This window comes from Caretta caretta, chromosome 1, assembly GCF_965140235.1.
Source record: "Caretta caretta isolate rCarCar2 chromosome 1, rCarCar1.hap1, whole genome shotgun sequence".
NCBI lineage: Eukaryota > Metazoa > Chordata > Testudines > Cheloniidae > Caretta > Caretta caretta.
In genome coordinates, this window is record NC_134206.1 from 14,953,594 (window position 1) to 14,972,934 (window position 19,341).

At 46.2% G+C, this 19,341-nt stretch overlaps 1 long non-coding RNA gene across 7 annotated transcripts in view; it reads left to right on the plus strand.

Annotated features, from left to right (window-relative positions):
* LOC125632218 (uncharacterized) overlaps positions 1-11,497 on the plus strand; it is a 143,281-nt gene extending 131,784 nt beyond the window's left edge. For 4 of the 7 annotated variants that reach the window (XR_012667360.1, XR_007355228.2, XR_012667345.1 and 1 more), the window contains 5 exons: positions 3,933-4,102; positions 9,907-9,986; positions 10,088-10,155; positions 10,377-10,564; positions 11,138-11,497. This is a non-coding gene — a long non-coding RNA (uncharacterized LOC125632218). Of the gene's footprint in view, positions 1-3,932; positions 4,103-9,209; positions 9,286-9,906; positions 9,987-10,087; positions 10,156-10,376; positions 10,565-11,137 lie in introns of all 7 variants that reach the window. The other 3 variants (XR_007355227.2, XR_007355230.2, XR_012667354.1) reach the window with 2 other exon arrangements.
* Positions 11,498-19,341: the final 7,844 nt, after the last annotated feature.

Consider the following 19,341-nt stretch of genomic DNA (forward strand, 5'->3'; position numbering starts at 1 on the left):
GCACAACAAATGCTCATCAGTCAGAGGCACCAAAAGTGTTTGTCCAAACCCCTTTCCCTCCCATCTCCACAATGTTGGGGGCTAGGGTAAAAGGAAGTGAGTGGAAGCCATAGCTGCTCAGTACCTCTGAAAACCAAGCTGCTTGTTTAAAGGTTTCCATATGGCTTTTAAGTGACTCACTTTAGGGGCCCATGTTTGAAAAGTTTGGCTGACATTTTCAAAAACAAGTTCCTAAATTTAGGCTCCTAAATACACCTTTAATCACTTAACTCTGTGGCTGCGAGTATCAAAAAGCTCCCCCGGACGTCAAAGGGAGTACTTGTGGAGTAAGGCCGAAGCACTGGGTCCTTACATCGAGATTAAGTTCTCAAGCCCAAATCTTCAATGGTATCTAACTCCCATTGATTTCAATGGGCACCTGGTGTGTAAATACTTTTGAGGATCTGGGCCTCAGCACCTCCCAGGATGTGTCCTCCCTGCCTCAGTTTTCCATCTATAAAATGGGGATAACTGTAATTACCTATCTCATTTGGGGGGTTGGGAAAATTAATTACTTACTGTGTTTGAAAGGGCTACAAAAACACGAGCTGTCGTAATCAGGAGGCACCATTGTCAGGCCACTGGAGTGGGACTCCGAAGAGCTGGGTTTTATTCCCTGCTCTCTCACTGACCTTTGTTATGCCACTTCCTCTCTCTGTGCCTCTGTAACCCCTGCAACGCTCTGTCTGGCTGATCTAGTTAGAGTATAAGCTTTTCAGGGCAGGGCCTATCTCCTGCTCAGTGTATGCATGCTTCCCAGCACAGCGGGGGAGAGGGGATTGTCTCGGTTCTGCTGTACTAAAAATAATAATGGTTGTGTTTGATGTGGGCCTATTGGGAAGTCAATACCACGGCTGCTAGAGAGGAGGGTCTGACCCTGCTCCCACTGAAGATCTTTGCTAGGGAGCAGGATGGGGCCCAAAGCTAGACACGGTGAGAGGCGTCAGCTCTTTAGCCAGTTTCTGTATTTGTCTCACTTGCGATTCTCCTTCCCCCGCCCCCTCCCATCATCCTACTTTGGTTAGATAAATAAATAAATAAAAGTCACAAGGCGATCATTGTCGATATCCTCTCAGCACTTTGAAATCATTCCTGGGCTAGGCCTGGAGTGTGCTGTCTCCCCGCCCCTCCCGCTGCCCTTTTCCTTTCTTGAACAATGTTCAAGAGCAATATTGAAGTGGTCGGTGAACAATATTTTCTATTCATTCCGCCGAGCGATGATGTCAAAGAGAAGCGAACCGGTTTCAACCGTTCCCCAGTCCGCCCTCCGCTGCACATGATCAAATATAGCTTAAACACGTCTGCACCGTGCTGGAGCGCTTTCGGCCTTCAGCCACTGCTCTGGCATGACCACACAGTGTGCATTGTAGCCTCCTGTTAATGCTGCTTCGCCTTGCCAAGACCTAAGCCATCTGAAATATCAGCTTTTTGCATCAAGTACCAGACTCAACCGAAAAACGGTGCCAAGTTTTTCTTTTCTCATCTGTTTTAACACTTGCCGTTGAGAAAACACGGACTCCGCGTGGGCCACAGAAGGTCCTGCTTTCTGCAGCTCTTCTAGCCAGGGCACACTGTTCTGTGGTATAACTGTACAGGTGTTTTGGTAAAGGTGGCCATTCTCAATTCCAGAGACAAGGTGGGTGAGGTGAGATCTTTTATTGGTGAGAGAGACAAGTTTCGAGCTTCCACAGAGCTTGTGTTAGGTCTGACCTGAAGACAAGCTCTGTGTAAGGTCAAAAGCTTGTCTCTCACACCAGCAGAAGTTGGTCCACTAAAAGATATCACCTCACCTGCCTTGTCTGTCTAATATCCTGAGAGCAACATGGCTACACAACCGCTGTAGTCGCGATGGCAGACTTTTTAGTGTTACGACAAGTGGCTCCTTAATGCGTCCCCAGCCCCATAAAGGAAGAATGGTACAGTGGTTAAGGCCCTCGCCTAGAAAGTGGGAGGACTGAGTTGAATTCTCTGCCCCACCACAGCCCTCCAATATGACTGTGGGCAAGCTCTTCAAGAGCGTTTGTGTGCCATTGATTTTTCACCTTAGGTAAAAGTGGAAGACGAGCTGCTTCAGTGGTTCACCTCCTTCCTTTCCAAATGGATCTGATATAATTGCAACGTGATTTGATGCCACCATACGTAGTTTACAGGTCCTTTTGTATGTAATATCATTCTACTCCCTGATTCAAGCATTTCCTGGTCTAGTTGCTTGAGCAAACAGGCTCCTCAAATGTGGTCTTCATCCTTCTGGCTACAGTATAAAATGATGAAAGGAGCAGTCAGCAATCAAATTCTCAATTGATTAACTTAGTGAGCCTAACTTTTTCAGCCCTCAAAAATGGGTTTATTGATATGAAAAAGGTTCAGAGGTAGGAATTTCTAGCCTCTTTATAAATCACAAATCACCCTCCTTTGTGTTACTATGCCAGGAACACAAATGCTGTGTGGTAGGCTTGTCTGCATGTCTGTATCTGAGTTTTCTTGCACACAGCTGAGTTTCGTGACTGGTTAGAGCTCTGGTTATGTAACAAGCTTGCATGGTGTGTAGTGTGTCCCCTTCTAGTTACTGGTGTTCATGGAGGATAACAACCTACTACCTCTGCCAGCTAATAGCGTTATTCTTTTAGCTGAAGCAGAAGTCTGCACTTTTCTGAAGTTCTTGGGTTCAAACCCCACTGATAACTCATGCTGAGGATTATAATAATTACAGGCTCATTGAATCATTTTCTGCATGCTTTGGTTTCTGCTAATATTTCAGATCCAACTTAAAAAAATCATATTGGTCACTAAAGTTATTGCCTCTGTAGCCCCTCCCTAGCTTCCTGAGCTAGATAGTTGTTTTCACTCCCCAGCATGCACTTTATAATGAATGGTTGATGGGTTACGGACAGTTTCCCCATAAGACAGCAGGAGGAAGAGCTATCCATGGCTCTGCTCCACAGCTGTGGACTGATTTCTCTGGACAGTGATCCCATCGACTGCCTTTCGCCCTTTGGAAAGTTAAAGTGTTTAAGTTAGCCTTCACATGATGCCCCAGCCTGGCTGACTTTCTCTCAGGTCCACTGGGTGGAAGGAGCAGAACAGAACATTTCTTGATTGATTGGGAATGACAGGTTGTTGAATGCAAGTTTGCTTCCTGATAATCAAAGACTGGAGGAAAATGTGGGTCCACCAGAAGCCCCATAATAATAAAATTTACAAGAATGTGATTCTTTTTCCCCCCTCCCTTCATATTTACTTTAAGCATATTTCTGCCCTTAATTACATCTATACGTTAATAGATTTTAAGGCCAGAAGGAATCGTTACAAGCTTCTAATCTGACCTCCTGTATAACACAGAACATAGACTATCACCAAATAATTTATGCATCAAGCCCATTGTGATGTTACACCCCCATATTCTTCATAGAAATATTGTTATGATATGAATATGGCATAACTAAGAAATGTTTTTGCAAGAGGGGACATGTGAGGTATCATTGGAAAAGTTATGATTTACTGAATATGATTCTCCTATTTGTATGCATGTATCATTTCTGAATCTGAAGTTAGGAATATTGACTATGTAACAATTACAACTGTGTGTGTACTTGGGGAATGCCCACCAGACAGAAGGCAGTCAGCCTGGGTGGGCCATTAGGAAGAACAATAGAATTTTGAAGATACTAATCTCCCACCTTCATGAGAAGCTTCGTGGGTTGCTGCTTTGACACTGCAGTATCACGTGATCGTGTCCCCTGGTACTAAACCCCCTTCTTGGGCTTCCAGTGTTTTTCCATTAAAAGAGGATGGGGGTCTGATTGGGAAACAAAAGGTTCTTGCCATATGTAAATCCTATTCAAGGCTGGGGAGTGAATTAATCAAGGCTCTTCTCCATTGCCTCCCCGCCCGAGAAGGAAGACTGCTGAAAACACCTGAAGAAGCAAAGGAACTAAGCTGGGGGCTGGGGGCTGAATCCAGGCGAGACAGATCAGCCTGTGAAAGGAATCCCTGAAAATTTAAGCTGAAAGCAGTGCAGTTTACCTTCAAGAAACTCTGACGCGTGCTTGAAACAACATGTAGGGTGAGTAACTATTGTAGCCAATATCCCTTAGTGTATTAAGCTTAGTTTGCGTGTTTTTGTTTTATTTGCTCAGTAATCTGCTTTGCTCTGTTTGCTATCTCTTATAGTCACTTGAAATTTACCTTTTGTAGTTAATAAACTTGTTCTTTATTTGTTCCAAAACCCAGTTTGTGCCATTCATAACTGGGGGGGAGGGGCAATAAGCTGTGCATATCTTCCTCCACACTGAGGGAGGGGGCAATTTTCATGAGCTTACACTATATAGATCTCTATACAGTGCAAGACAATACAATTTTGGGTTTACACAGAGAGTGTGTGCACAGGAGTGCTGGGAAATCCCCTAGCTGAGTCCTCCCACACAGAGCTGATTGCAGACTCTGTGTGATTCTACAGGTGGGTGTGTCCCTACCTGTGTGTGTGCTGGAAAGGGGCTTGAGAGCCTGTCACAGCACCACGGAATAAGGGGAGCCCAGGCTGGTGGGACAGGCGGGCTCAGTGGGACCCCAGTACGTCTGGTGGCACTCTGAAAGGGGAGTCCAACCCGTCACACCCATATCTTGTGCAGCCTGTATTTTAGAAAGGTAAGCAATCTTGATTTAAAGACTTCAAGGGATGGAAAATCCACCACAGCCCTCAGTAAGTTGTTCCAATGATTAATTACACACACTGAAAAAGTTTTGCCTTATCTCTAGCCTGAATGTATCTAGTCATTGGATATTATTAGGCTTTGGACTGTTAAAGAGTTATGGAATCTCCCCGGAGTTCTGTGGAGAGGTGTCACTGAGGGCAAAATGCTGCTTGGTGGTTCCAATTATTCCCTTTAATGTAAAAAACGTACACAGAGAAATATGGAGCCTGAATTCTCATTTACACTCAGGCTTTTTTACACTTCTAAGATCACATAGCGTCAAGGAGAATTGGATGTAATATGTCCAAAACATTGTGCTGAAATAGAGAGTGAGTGGCACATTATATTTGCACCCTCACTGAGAGGCTCATCAGCCTGCCCAGTGGGCGGCAAGGACGGGACTGGGCCAACTTGGCAACAGCTTGCCCACATAAGGTTAAAGAGATGTTGTCAGACGAGCTGTAAAAGGACCGACAGCGCTCACAGCCACAGGAGGAACCATAGTAACCCAGAGCTGCAGTGGGAGGCATCACAGCACCCACTGGACCATTGTAGCTCAGTTAATGTTTATAGACTAGGCTGATTTACACCAGCCTAGGATCTGGTCCTACAAAATATAAAGATTGAAACCCTGGATCTGAAAACCTCCAAACATCAGTGTTCTTGAAATCCAACTCTCACTCTCAGTTTTGCAGCGTGGATCCATGTTTAGTGTACATTTGTTGCTTATTCAGACCCGCTAAACAACTGGGATGCTGTACAATCCCTTAAAATCACTCAGATTAATAGATAAAAAATAAAGCTATGAGCCAAAATATAAAAAAACCTTAATGCAATTAATGGAGAGGGCTAGTCTGAGATAGACGATGTCAAGGGGGATTGCAAGTTTCAAACCCAGGGGGCTTCTACACCCAAAGCTTGGTCACTCGGTGTAAGTAGCAATGGGAAATGGTTCTCTTCTCCAGCTATTGAGTTTATTGCTAAAAGTTATTGTTGTGGTACATATGCGTGTGTGTGAATGTATGTGTGGTTGTGTGCACATATGTACTGCAGGAAATTATAGCAATTAAACAATAGGAAAAATATATATACACGTACACACATGCAACAATGCTGAAGCTTTACTCCTGTGCTGTTGGTTTTGTAATACATGTGATAATACACAGCACATTAAGGCCTTCTGTTCAGTGGGAGGATCCCAGTGTTAAAGTCACAATAGACTCACATTATATTGTTCTATTTTATCTTTTTAAAGAGAGTTTTCAGTAATCAAGTCTCCTGCAGGGTTTTTATAGCCTCTGCTAGTGCACCTTGTGGCTTTATACTCCAGAGATCTTGGCTAAGTTCCTTTCCAAACTATGAGCTAAATTCATCTTGGTGGAACTCTATTGGTTTAGCAGAATTACACCAGGGATGAATGTGGCCCTAGGCATTTTAACAGTAACCAGAGCAGTGCTCTTGATACAAAACGGCACACTGCTTTCCTGACCTCTCACTTCTAATCAACACTGGACCTATTTGTCCTTACTCCAGGAACTTTCATTGCATTCTAAATTCCCCAAACAACAAAGCAGGGGCCAAATTCTCCTCCATCTTACACATGTACAGTCTCACTGAAGTCAGCTAAGGTTGCTTTAGTTAATTAAGTTATATGGGGTGCAACTGAAGGCAGAATGTGGGCCAAAATGTCTTGTCACTTTCAGTTCTCCCCCTGTCTCAGACACAGCATTTCATTCTGTGAATAAAATAATAGTGTCTCTATCTGATATAGGACTTTTTATCAGTAGGTTGCAAAGCTATTCCACAGTCTTTAATGTATTTAATCCTCACAGCGGTCCTCTGAGTTAGGGAAGCATTATTCCCCGCATTGCATAGATGGGGAACTAAGTGGCTAAGTGACTTGCCCAAGGTCACACAGGAAGTCGTGGGCAGAGGAGGGAATTTAACCCAGGTCTGCCACATCTCAGGCCAGTGCCTTAACCTTTGGCCCATCTTTCCTTCACAAATTTTTCTACCCAATACAAACTAGTGATGAAATTCTGTTCTCAGTTATATCAGCACAACTCGGCTGATTTAAATGGGATGGCGACTGAGAGAAGGATTTGATCCAATCCTGATGTAATGGGATTACTTACATGAGTAAAGGTTTGCAAGACTGAAGCATACCTCTGAGCTTATGTTTGATCTATGCTCAGACCTCTTGTTAACTTCAGGAGGTTGCTAATTACATGTGCTGCAAATGGGACCCTAAAGAGGTATATTATATGCTCATCTTGATATACAGGGATGTAAGTCTGTCTCCCCCATCAAGGTTAATGGCCACTGAACAACGTCTGTGCTGCTGTTCTTAACGAATGCACAGATTAGGCTAAAATACCTTTTTCCTGTGTGTGCTCTCCACAAAGGCCAGCTCAAGGGATTGGTAGTGGGCTACCAGGCTTTCCCCCCAAGATTTCTTCTAGAGCTGTGTGAATAATGGCTTTTGTGGTTCACCGATAATGATGAAAACTTGGGGAAAAAAACATTTGGGGCCAAATTAAAAAGGAAATTATTTTGAAACAATTTGGCAACATTGACTCAATGCCACGCACGCCTCATTTTTCACCAAAGAAAGTTTCAGTTGAAAAACATCACCTGGCTCTGGTTGCGACTGCAGATTCAGCTCACGTAGGCAGTGACCAAAGGCTCGTGAGGGATCTCAGTGGCCAAGTGCCCACACGCCAAAAACCAGACGCACAGGAAGTGTCAATCTGCATGGTGACCGTGGATTCGAATGGGCATGGGCACTGAATTCAGGGGTAGTCCTGCTAAGGATACTGCTGCAGTGCAGCTGGGAGCAGGCTTCCCAGCTTGGCTAAACAGACACGCACTAGATCTGCTTGAGCTAGTGTGCTAAAAATAGCAGAGGGTAGCACAGGCCGCAGCTCGGGCTACCTGCCTGCGTGAAAACCCAGCCAGGTATGTACTTGGGTGGCTAGCCCAAACTGCCACCCGTGCTACCCCAGTTACACGGCTATTTTCAGCACGCTAGCTCGAGCAGAGCTAATGGGTGTCTGTCTACCTGAGCTGGGGAGCAGGCTCTCGGCTGCAGTGTATATTTACCTAAGGTTACGTCTAGTCTGCAATCACAGGGTGTGACTGCAACTTGAGTAGACATATCCAAGCTAGCTAGCTTGGTTATGGAAGCAGTGAAGGTGTGGTAGCATGGAATTCAACACAGGCATTGCCCGGGGTTCCAGGTGGGCGTATACAGCCTGCCCAGAAGCACGCATTGTCACCACTTCACGGCTCCAATGCCCGAGCTAACTAGATGTAAGCTAGTTTGGGTGCATCTATTTGAGCTGCAGTCACACCCCATGCAGTGTAAACATACCCTAAGTCTGATATTGAGGCCCAGTGGCAGGGTAATTGGAATTCTGCCTTGCAACTTTGTGCACGGTGTTTGTTCAGTGGTTAAATCAAGGACTTGTCAATCCGCCTGCTGTCACAAGTGTTGTTTTTTGCCAGGCACAAAGAGCAACTGCATTCTTTGCATCTGAATGACTTTTCATTTTAGATGGAGAAAACAACAAAGAACAAAAGTAAAGTCTCTCAATGACAGAACACAGTCTTTGTTTCTTTTGTCTATAAAAGGCTTCATCAACTCTAGGAACAAAACTGTAACTCTTTATACGGAATGCAGTGTGGCCTAGGGGCTAGACTGCTGGACTGGGATTCTGGAAACGGGTTTTCTTCCCAGCAATGGATAGCTGGGTGATGTTAGGCTTCACTGCACCGTGCCTCAGTTTCTCCATCTCTGAAATGGGGATAACAATACTGACTCACTTTGTTAACCACTTTGAGATCTACTGATGAAAAGTGCTAGATAAAAGGCAGTTGTTATTATTATTCTTTGCATGCAAGTTGAGCTAATCGAAATGTGAAGATGCAGCAAGGAGAGAACAAAAGTTGTGGTTTCATAGCACAAATATACACATGACATGAATCTAACTATAAGTACAGAAATACAAATGTCTCTTATAAAATAAAAGGGTAATAACTTCTGCATCAAAAAATGATCTCAGATCAGAACGGAGTGACAGACAGCAAATCATTTATGACACATACTGCAAAATGACCATTATGTCTTATCTGTCACTTCTCACCTGTTGTTGTGTTTCCTCTTCCTTGTGTTTGTGCAGGGTTTTGTAGCTACCTAATATAGTTGCTTTTGTTCGAGAACCAGACAGTTTGCCCCATCTTGTAACCAGGACTTTGTCATAAATAAGCAAACATCTGTTAAATTGAGCTGTACTGTGTGTGGGTTGTTTTTTTTTAAAGGGGAAAAACACAATAGAAAATTGAGTGAGTTTCTTGTGCGGCATATCCAGCAGGATATACTCAGGAGGAGATTTATAATTTGTAACCTGTTGCAGTTAAGTGTCTGAAAGAAGCTGAGCAGAAAAAATAAATCGACTGAACTGAGCTGTTCTTCTGCAGGGCTGTTTTGTGCTCCAGTGGGAAATGCCCCTGTTTCAGTGCACAGAACGAATGTACGGCACAGAGCATTAATAGTGTGAGTTGCTTTCAGAACAACTAAGATGACACTAATTGTTGAGAGTAAAATTAAGAATATTATAGCTTTCATCTCTGTGTCCTGCCTTTTATCCACAGCTGCTCTGGTCCAGATCCTCAACGGGTGCAAATCAAAGTAGCCCTGTTGATTTCAATGCATATTAGCAAAAAAAAAAAAAAATCGTTGATTCTAAAGTGAGAAGGAACAATTGGGATCATCCAGTGATCTCCTGCAAAACCCAAGTCATTGAACTTTCCTGAATTAATTCCTTTGGAACTAAAGCATCTTTTTCAGAAAAACATCTTGATTTTAAAAGTCCAGTGTAGTAGAATTCACCATAACCCTTGGTAAATTGCTCAATGGTTAATTACCCTCACTATTACAAATTTATGCCTTATTGTGATTCTGAATTTGTCTTGCTTCAGCTCCCAGTCATTGCATTTTGCTATGCCTTTGTCTGCTAGATTGAACAGCTCTAGTATCAAATTTCTATTCCCCACGTAGGTACTTATAGACTGTGATCAAATCACCCCTTAGCCTTCTCTTTGTTAAGCTAAGTAGATTGAGCTCCTTGAATCTTTCACTATAAGACATGTTTTTTAATCCTTTAATCATTCTCAGGGCTCTTCTCAGACCCTCTCCAATTTATCAACATCCTTCTTGAACTGGATGTAGCAGTTGCACCAGTGCCAAATACAGAGGTAATATAACCTCTCAGCTCCTACTTGATATTCCCCAGTTTATACATCCAAGATTGCATTAAGCCTTGGGCCAAAGCATTGTATTGTGATCTCATTTTCAGCTGATTTTCTGCCACAACTCCCAATCATTTTCAGAGTCACTGCTTCCCATGATAAAGTCACCCAGCCTGTAAGTATGAACTGCGTTCGTTCTTTCTTTCTTTCTTTCTTTCTTTCTTTCTTTCTTTCTTTCTTTCTTTCTTTCTACATTTGGCCATATCAAAATGCATATTGTTTGCTTGTGCCTAGCTTACCACGCTATCTAGATCTTTCTCTATTAGTGACCAGTCCGACTGATTATTGACCACAAGCCCAAACTTCATGAGTAATGATTTTTATGTTTTCTTCCAGCTCATTGTAATTCAGAAAAATATATTTCCAGTTTTCCTCTTCGTGGTCCCAATCCTGCTCCCTTTGGAGTGAATTGCAAAACTCCTTCTGACTCTGTATGTGCTGCATCAGACCATATGAAAGGAGCGTGTCATCCCAATACAGTAGTACTCTGGGAAGACTGTTTTTAATGGCTGTATTTTCCATAGGTGAGACTATCACAGGCTTTACATAGGTGTTTACTGCCTTGTGCAACCATGAAACTGAAATTCACTAGTAAGTTCTCTAGCAGGTTTGGCACCCAAGTACGTACCCAGCGGGTCTGGGTGGGTTTTTGCACAGGCACGTAGCCCGAGCTGCTGCCGGTGCTACCCTCTGCTATTTTTAGCACACTAGCTCAAGCAGATCTAGTGCTGTTTAGCCAAGCTGGGAAGCCTGCTCCCAGCTGCACTCTAGCAAAGATAGAGTCTCAGGAGGAGAAAACAGCTCACCAACTTTAAGATTACAAGCCTGAGCCTGCTTCCATTGAAGTCAATGGCTCAGGCTAACTTCACTAAGTCCCACTAACTTCAATGGAAGCAGAATTAGGCCCTTTCTGTTGGTGTCTAGGTACCACTTCAAAAAGTTGGACCAGCTGCCCAACTGATTTCCAACCCCACCCTCCCTGGATCCTCTTTGGGCACAAGAAAATGATCTTAATCAACTATTATTGCAGTTTCACCGCTGAAGGTGGGGAGGAAGTGGGAAGAGAGGTTTTCTTTAATCTTGTTTTCTTCTCCCAGTGCTAATGCTCGTCTCAGAAATGAGCAGCGCAGACGGCTGTGGAAGCAACCGCCCCCTGGGCTTTGGCAAAGGATAATTAGAGAGAAGCTGCACTCATCGTGAAAACTGCCATAAACCATTTGCCGAAGGTTACGCCATGACGGAGAAGTCTGCATCTTCTCCCCTAAGGAGCCCGATGAGAGGACAGACATACTGCATTGTTCATTGTCTTCAATCAGGCCAGATCTGAGGGCAACCCATAAGCTTATCTGCATGAAATTAAATCGCCAGTTCCCTACCCCACCCCCAGATCAGCTACAAGCACCAAGCCAAATACAGATAAATGCATGACAGAGTTCATTAAAGTGGCTGAAAATCAAGATGGAGCAGCACAGTTTACATCAGCACTATCCCAGGAAATAAAGATAAATTCCCCCACTTCATATTTTAACACAGCTTATCATAATCACCGGTAATAGCAACCAAATGGTTTTCATTTGTTACACTGGAAGTGGGCTGGGGGAGCAGTTTCCTGGGTTTAGGCTCATCCAGTTTAATTTTAAGCTGGTGTCAGGGGTCACTTCCACATTGTGTTGTGTTTCTGATGAGCGTTTTTTGCTGCAGTTTGTACATGTGTAATACCTGGGCTGGATAAGCCACTGTAGAGAGAAAGTGGCTATAGAAGGCAAGGGAGGAGGAAATGGTATAAACCCACTGAGTTTATAAAAGAAAAAAACAAACACAAAAACCAAAAGATGTTGCATGGCTCACATTTCAGAGATGGGTCCAGGGGACCAATTTATTGCACGGCAGGGACGAGAGGTCTGGGGTGGACATTGGTGTGATATGATGAACTAGGTGAGCGAGATGGGGGTGGTTACTGTATATTCATGCTGCTAATAAGCATTAGAGAGGAGCCCTAGCCAAAATGCATGTGGGTGTTTGGATCCCAGGTTTGGTTCAGACTCATCTCTATATAAAATACAGCCCTTCCTCTAGAATGGTTCCTTACAGACATCTTTGCTAGAGAGGGCGGTGGGAACTAGGGACCAGGAAGTCCTGAGTTCTAACCCTTGCTCTAGCGTGACTTTGCGAAAGTCATTTAAACTGCTTGGAGTCCAGTTTTCCCTGACTGTAAACTACCAGCAGTGACGGCTGCCTCTGGCAATGGAGCATTGTGGCGATCAGCATGTGAAGTGCCCTGAAGATCGCAGATGCTAAATTCTGGGCTGGATTGCACTCTCTTCTGTTAAAACCTGGGGGAGAAGGCTGTGAGCATAGGCGCCGACTCTGGGGGTGCTCCGGGGCTGGAACACCCACCAGGAAAAATTAGTGGGTGCTCAGCACCCACTGGCAGCCCCATGGGTCAGCACCTCCCACCCGCCGAGGGCCCTGCCGATCAGCTCCTCCTCCTCCCTAAATGTGCCTCCCACCTGCTGCGATCAGCTGTTCAGAGGTATGCAGAAGGCACTGGGGGGGAGGGGGAAGAGGAGGAGCAGGGGCGGGAAGAGGCAGGGGTGGTGTGGGGGCAGAGCAGGGGTAGAGCACCCCCGGGGAACAGAGGAAGTCGGCGCCTGGGGCTATGAGAGGAAAAAACTCAGTGAGGATCCCTTCCTGGGCCTTCCATCAGCGAGTCCGGGATCTGCATGGCCAGTAGCTCCTGGCTGTGTCCCCAGCACCCCTATTCCCTGGTGGTGTGGCTACACTGGAGTTGTACTGCGAGGTGCTCCCTCTGGCTGAAGCGATCAACAGGATCTGCATCCCTGGAAGGGCAATCCCCACCATGGACGAGTTGAGGTCCACGTGCAAAGTGTCCCCGAGGTGTGTAGACACGGAGGGCATGATCTGGCCCATTGCAGCGAAAGGGCCAGTGTGTATGTGCAACTCTGCCTTCTGTTGTGTAGACTCACAGCTGCTGAACTATGAGTCTTAGGCCCCACAAGAGGGATAGGTGCCTGTGCTTTTGGCACCAGAAGATCTGAGCTCCAGGCCTGGTGCCCCCACAGAATGGCCATAGCGTAGAGCACAATGGCAGCCATGAAATCCTAGGCAATCACCGTACTAGTATCGTTTCCTGTTTTAACAGAAACATTCTCAAGCTGGTTGACACTATTAACAGAACTATAGCAAGTCCTTCTGTCCAGCGGTGAGAAGTCATTCCAATGACTTTACACAATAACACAGTCTGCAGATCAGGAAGGGGGGCAACCCCCCGCCCCATTTCTAAGCCTGGCAGGAGGAGGATTCCATATGTCAGAAATGAGCAAGTTGCATGGTAGCAGGGAACTCCACTCTTGTGCATTCCTGCCAAAACCAAGACCTTGTGCATAAACTCACAAGGGGAGCATTGGAGCATAGCAGTGCAATAACCTCACACAATTGCTGGATTGTTTTTAACCCTAGACACCGACAGAAAGGGCCTAATTCTGCTTCCGTTGAAGTTAGTGGGACTTTGCCATTGACTTCAATGGAAGCAGGCTCAGGCTTGTAATCTTAAAGTTGGTGAGCTGTTTTCTCCTCCTGACACTCTATCTCCACTTCATCACACAGAAACCAGGGTGGGGGACCAAAACTGGGGGATACCACATGCCAGACTCCAACCATACATTTCAGTAGTTTATAAAGCAATAATAATACTAATAAAAAAGGGCTTTAGAACAGAACGTTCACGTGTTGCATCAACATCTGGCGTGGTTTTGTCCTGACTATGGATTGGCAGCAGTAATCCACAGGGGACAAGAGAGGTCATGACTGGACAAGTAGGGGAGTTTTTTTCTTAAGGCCAGAGCGGGAAGAGTTGAAAGGTAATATCATCTGGTGATAAGCTACTACTACTTTACCTTCTGGCCAAACAAACAAGAGAGAGTGAGGGGAATAAAACACTTAAATCTTGGGAATTCAAAAGGATAAAACGAGAACAATTTGAACCCAATCCTTGATTTTTAAGCACTCATGTTTCCAAGATGAGTAACTCAAGGGGAAGTGATATAGGGCTGGATTCAGCTCTCAGTGAAGTCAGTATGAATCTGGAGTAACTATGGACGTCAATGGGGTTATTCTGGGTTGAAACTAGTGTCAAGGGGAGAAACTTACCCACGGGTCCCCATCCGTCAGCATGTAGCCACGCAAGAGGAATCAGTCCGATGGCATTCGAATGAAGGCTGCAGGACAGAACCGTAGTTCTTCTGAAGGACACCCTAAGAGGTCGGGCAGCTCGGAAAGTTCGATTATTTTGTTTTAAACATTGACCTGCCACTCTCTGTTTAGCAAACGTATTGCTGAAGGGAGAAAATAGTAGTAAAAACGAAACTCTTGCTTGGAAAGAACAGTGCAGCTGGAGCGGAATGAGGCCGTGCAGAGCAGTTCTACACAACAGTTCAGAACAAGAAGTGAGGAGCCGTTCTACACAACAGTTCAGGACAGGAAGTGAGGAGCCATTCTACACAACAGTTCAGGACAGGAAGTGAGGACTATCTTATCCAGTTAAACCCGCAAAAGAAAATTTAAGGGAGGTAGATTGTACAGTACTTATCAGAGCTGAAATTTTGCCAGGATGTTGAGGGTCGCACACATACACTTGCAAAGAAAAGTGGCCTGGATTCTGTACTGATCACAAGTGACCAGGAACTTGGCTTTGCATCTCATCCAAAAGGCAACACCTCCAAGCAGTAGTTTTCCTTAACACTATGCTGGGACATGGGTTGAGTCCTGGCTCAAAGGGAAGAGTGAATCCCCAATAAAACTTCCCGAAGTCCCGGCTGTGCCATTCACAGTGACTCAACCTTACTTTAGTGAGCATGGAAGTTTGCAGATTTTCATTAGAAAGCAAACAACAAAATCACAGCAAGGTAGTGAAAATGCTCTATTCTCCACCTTTTTGTTACTCGTCAGATAAAATTTACTGCAGATCTAGAGGTGCAGTATATATTATGTGACAAGATTAAAAATGCATGTTAAATAATAACATATTTACAAGTCATAAAGTTGGGCCAGATTGCCTATCTATCTGATTTTTCATACCACTCCTGGCCATGGGATTTGAGCCCACTGTTGCAGTCAGTAGCGTTACTCTGGATTTATGCCAGGCTAAATGAGAGCAGAATCTGGCCCACCAGGTGATAGGACATTTTAGATATTTATCAGCTGACTATTGAGGGATGGTGATGAGGGGTTTGATGACAGTCAGATGTAGCTAATGAGATGAGCAGGAACAATTTGCCATGTTGTCCAACTGGGCATCTTCAGTCATTTTCAACTGCTCTTAGATGCCCAGTGCTAGAGCAATAAGCTCTGACTACATCTCTAAATCAATAGATATACAGTTCTTCAATACTGACCCAGGGCCAGTTTCCCTAAGAGACCATCTCATTATCTCTGCTGCCCCTCAGTTCAGAGGTTCATCTGCATAGTTCACCTCCCACCCTGGGTGGAAGGGGGGGTAAGGAGGCACCTTACATGCTCCGCTGCTCAGTCACTCACTTGTCTCCCCACCAGTCGATTGCCGCGCTTCTCTGCGGGATTCTGCTCTGCCCCCTCCATCAGCCTCCCTGCCGTCCACTCGCCACGCCTCTCCGCCAGCCGCCCTGCTGGCTGCACCTCTCCATCAGCCACCCGGCTGGCCACTCACCAAGATGTTTTCAGGGCCCACCGCTTAACGCAGCTCTCGGTGATTTCATCTGTTAGTGGGGGCACCTCACTGCAGTCTCTTGCAATAGAGACACTGTCCTAAAGTAGGTCTAATACTTAAACCTAGGTATTAGCGATTTTAGCTCTGTACCGTATAACAAAACTCTCAGTTGAGTCTAAATGAGCTCTTTTATTGTGCTGTGGAGAGAGAAAGGATCATATAGTGTCTAGGACCATTAAACAGGACCCACACCATCACATACAAGTACCTGTCTCCACCCGCTCTCAACTCATGGGGTTTTGGAACCCAGGTCCCCTGCCCAGCAAGTGCCAATGATGAGGGCAAGTCCCTCCATCGGGGTATGCCAGGTACAGTTCTGCTGCCCTTGGTTCACACAACAAGGGTAACAACGCTTTATTACTCCTGCCCAATAACAAGGAGACTGGGGCTCTAACACCAGCCACAAGTGATCATTTGGCCAAGCAATCGGGACCGGCTCTAGGCACCAGCAAAGCCGGCACGTGCGTGGGGCGGCACATTTCCAGGGGCGGCCTTCCAGCCACCCTTTTTTTTTCGGGGAAGTGGCGCTCTCGGAGCTGCGCCACTTAGACGGGGCGAGGGCGCCGTGCCCCTGGCCGCAGCGAGAAGGGGAAGCCCCAGCCCTGGGGTGCTGAGCTGCCAGGGCCCTGCCACTCCCTGGGGACGAGAGGGCGAGTCCAGCCGGGGAGCCGGGGCTGCACCGCCTCATCTGTGCCCTGGCTGCTGCGCTGCCTTGTGCCACCCCTTATATCGGGGCTTCTCTGCGTGGCCGGGCGGGGGAGGGGGGAAAGCCCCTGCAGGCGCTGGGAGAAGGGTGACATCACTCCCTCCGCGTCCAGCGCCGCCTGCGAGCCCCAGCCCCACCTGAGCTTGGGGGCGGCAAAAAGCCTAGAGCCGGCCCTGCAAGCAATCCCCTCATGCTGAGCACCTAGGCAGGGAGGGTGTTTCCATGCCAACGAGATCAGCTCCTGAAGTCCTTTTCCACAGCTCACCGCTAGACATCAGGGGAGAGCTCATTCTGACTCTGCTTACATATTGTATCACCTGCATGTTACAAGGATATACAAATCCTCCTGAAACACAATGCAACAAATACTGCACCTGAAAATGGGCCTTTGGATCTGTATATTCACATTACTTTCTCTTGCATGGCTCAGAACATGTCACTCTTTGTTGGCAAGGATCAATTAAGCCCAGAAGGGTTTTGCTAACTGAAAGGGGAGTGAGTTTGAGAGAGGAGTTTGTTATTGTTTGCATCTTGAGCATCTTGATAACCCGGAGAGAAAGCCCAGCACAAAGTGAGGAAATACAACCTTTCACGACCGTGTCTGTGGAAGTACCCCATTCCCCCCCAGCTCTGATGGCTAATGCACGCTGAATTCATGGCACCGATCCCAGGTCACCCTGAGATGAATGGTTTGGGAGAGTTGGCAATACACTGCACACGGCATCAAAGGGCTTTCGCTTCAGACAGGCCTGCACTGTGTGCAGCGTGGGCTCGCAGAGTTGGAAGCGAGAACTGAATGCTCAGATTTATTTGGTCGGTAGGGTTTTTTTAGAAAGAGAAGTAGAGGAAAGGAATGTTTGGGGGAGGAAAGGGAGGTTGGGCACCAGGATGTGATGAATGCTTCAGAAATATTTCATAGAGACAGGTTGGCTGGGTCCTAAAACCAGCAGATAACTGAGCTTTGGCCCTGTTGTGGCAGCTACAACACCAGGTCATCTACCCAATAGCTGAACTAATAATCTGGCCCAGGTATTTCGTCCTCACCTGGGCCCGATTCTGCTCTGACAGAACTCGGGTCTGCATTCTCCTAATCCTGCCATGGGGACAGATCCTGAGAACTGCTAAAAACCTTTAAATTAACCCATTGATTTCAGGGAGAGCGACGGGCACCCAGCACCGCTCAGGGTTAAGCCCTTCTGGTATGTCTACATTGCCTCTGGAAGTGAACCTCCCAGCCTGGGTAGACCAAGTCATGCTAGTGAGGCTCGGACAGGAGCTTGGGCTCCCAAGCCTACGGGGTGGTTGCGTAGGATTCAGAACCTGAGCTCCAGCCCATGCTAGCTCAAGCCCTGAGGTTCTGTCTACCCCAGTTGGGAGGCTCACTCCCAGCTTCAGTGTAGACATACCCTTAGAATCCAAGCCAGTGCCCACCAGAGTTGATGGGAGCCTTTCTGCGGGAGTTAGACTGGGTCTCCGGTTGCTTGGCAATGTGGTATTATGAAGAAGATCTCGTCATCCTGTTTCCTGGGCTTCTGGGAAACCAGGAAGGGATGTTTAGGGAAGATCATATGATGACCTCCTGAGGGATGCAGCAGAAGAGTTCACATCACGCCTCAGAAGCCTCTGACAACCAATCCATACACTGTACGGTAGGTGGCTGCACATGGTAAGGACTACAGGAAGGAGGGTGGGTACTGTAGCAAACAAAATGCCATTTCCATTAACAAAGGGTCAGATGAAAAAATATATCCTGGGATATCACTTGGACTCTACCCAGGTTGAGCCAGAAGGGACACAGATGGGGCATTTCCACCCTGCTCTCCCCTCTGACGCGGAATGATTAAATCCTTCGAGGCGGCGAGATAATTCAGTCCTCATGCTCAAAAGGGCCCTTCGTGAACAGACCATGGGCGATTATTTTTGGGAACTGAGCTCAGAGCAGCTGACCTCTCATTGTACAACAAGACCTCAAGCCAGGGCCAGGGAGGTTAAAGAAAAAAATAGTGAGTGAGAGAAGCAAATGCTTCGTTCTTTCAATCATTCAATCCTCAGGAGCAAGGACTAGCTTAATCTTCAGTGCAGAGGCTGATGATGAATGGTTTTACTAGCAATAGTAATTCAAGCCATGTGCAATGCAGGGTGTATTAGCTGCTTGTTTCACTGCCATCAGCCAATGGAAGCCTGCTCCACTATGGGGATGCTGTGTGGGGTTGGGTGGGGAATGAGGGGAGGGGGAGGATCATCACAAAGTGACTGAGACACCCCCAAGAGGCCCTAGTTGCTTTGGGTTCCCCCCTCCCCGCCACCTTAAATCACTTTCCTCTCCTCTTAAAAACATGCCAGACATCTTAAAAACATTTAAAAGTACATGTCCTCTGCTGTAATCCATTATCTAAGGCTCCCATGTGGGCTCCATCATCAGAGAGTGCCAGATTGATAATGTGGTCTGTACGGGGCCCCAGACGAGGCGGATTAGAAATAGGATTATAGCACTCGAAACGTCCCACGCGTTTCCACCTTAATTTGAAAGGGGGGAATGGATCAGACAAGGGGAGGGGCCTCAGGAGGTTACAGAGCAGTGTATGGTATATAAGGCAATGTGGAGACTCTGGGAAGTCGGAAATGAGAGGGATGTGTGTATGTGTGTGTGTGTGTGTGCAGTTTCACGCTGAACTAGTTGAAATGGCAATATTCCCGCCTGATTATTTTCAGCTGTTTGGGTCCATCTGGAGACGCCGGATTTTTGTGTTATTAAATACTGTCAGTTGGTCATAAAAGCTTTGGGGCCTTCAAAGCAACATACACATTAGATATGAGCATAAAATGAAACC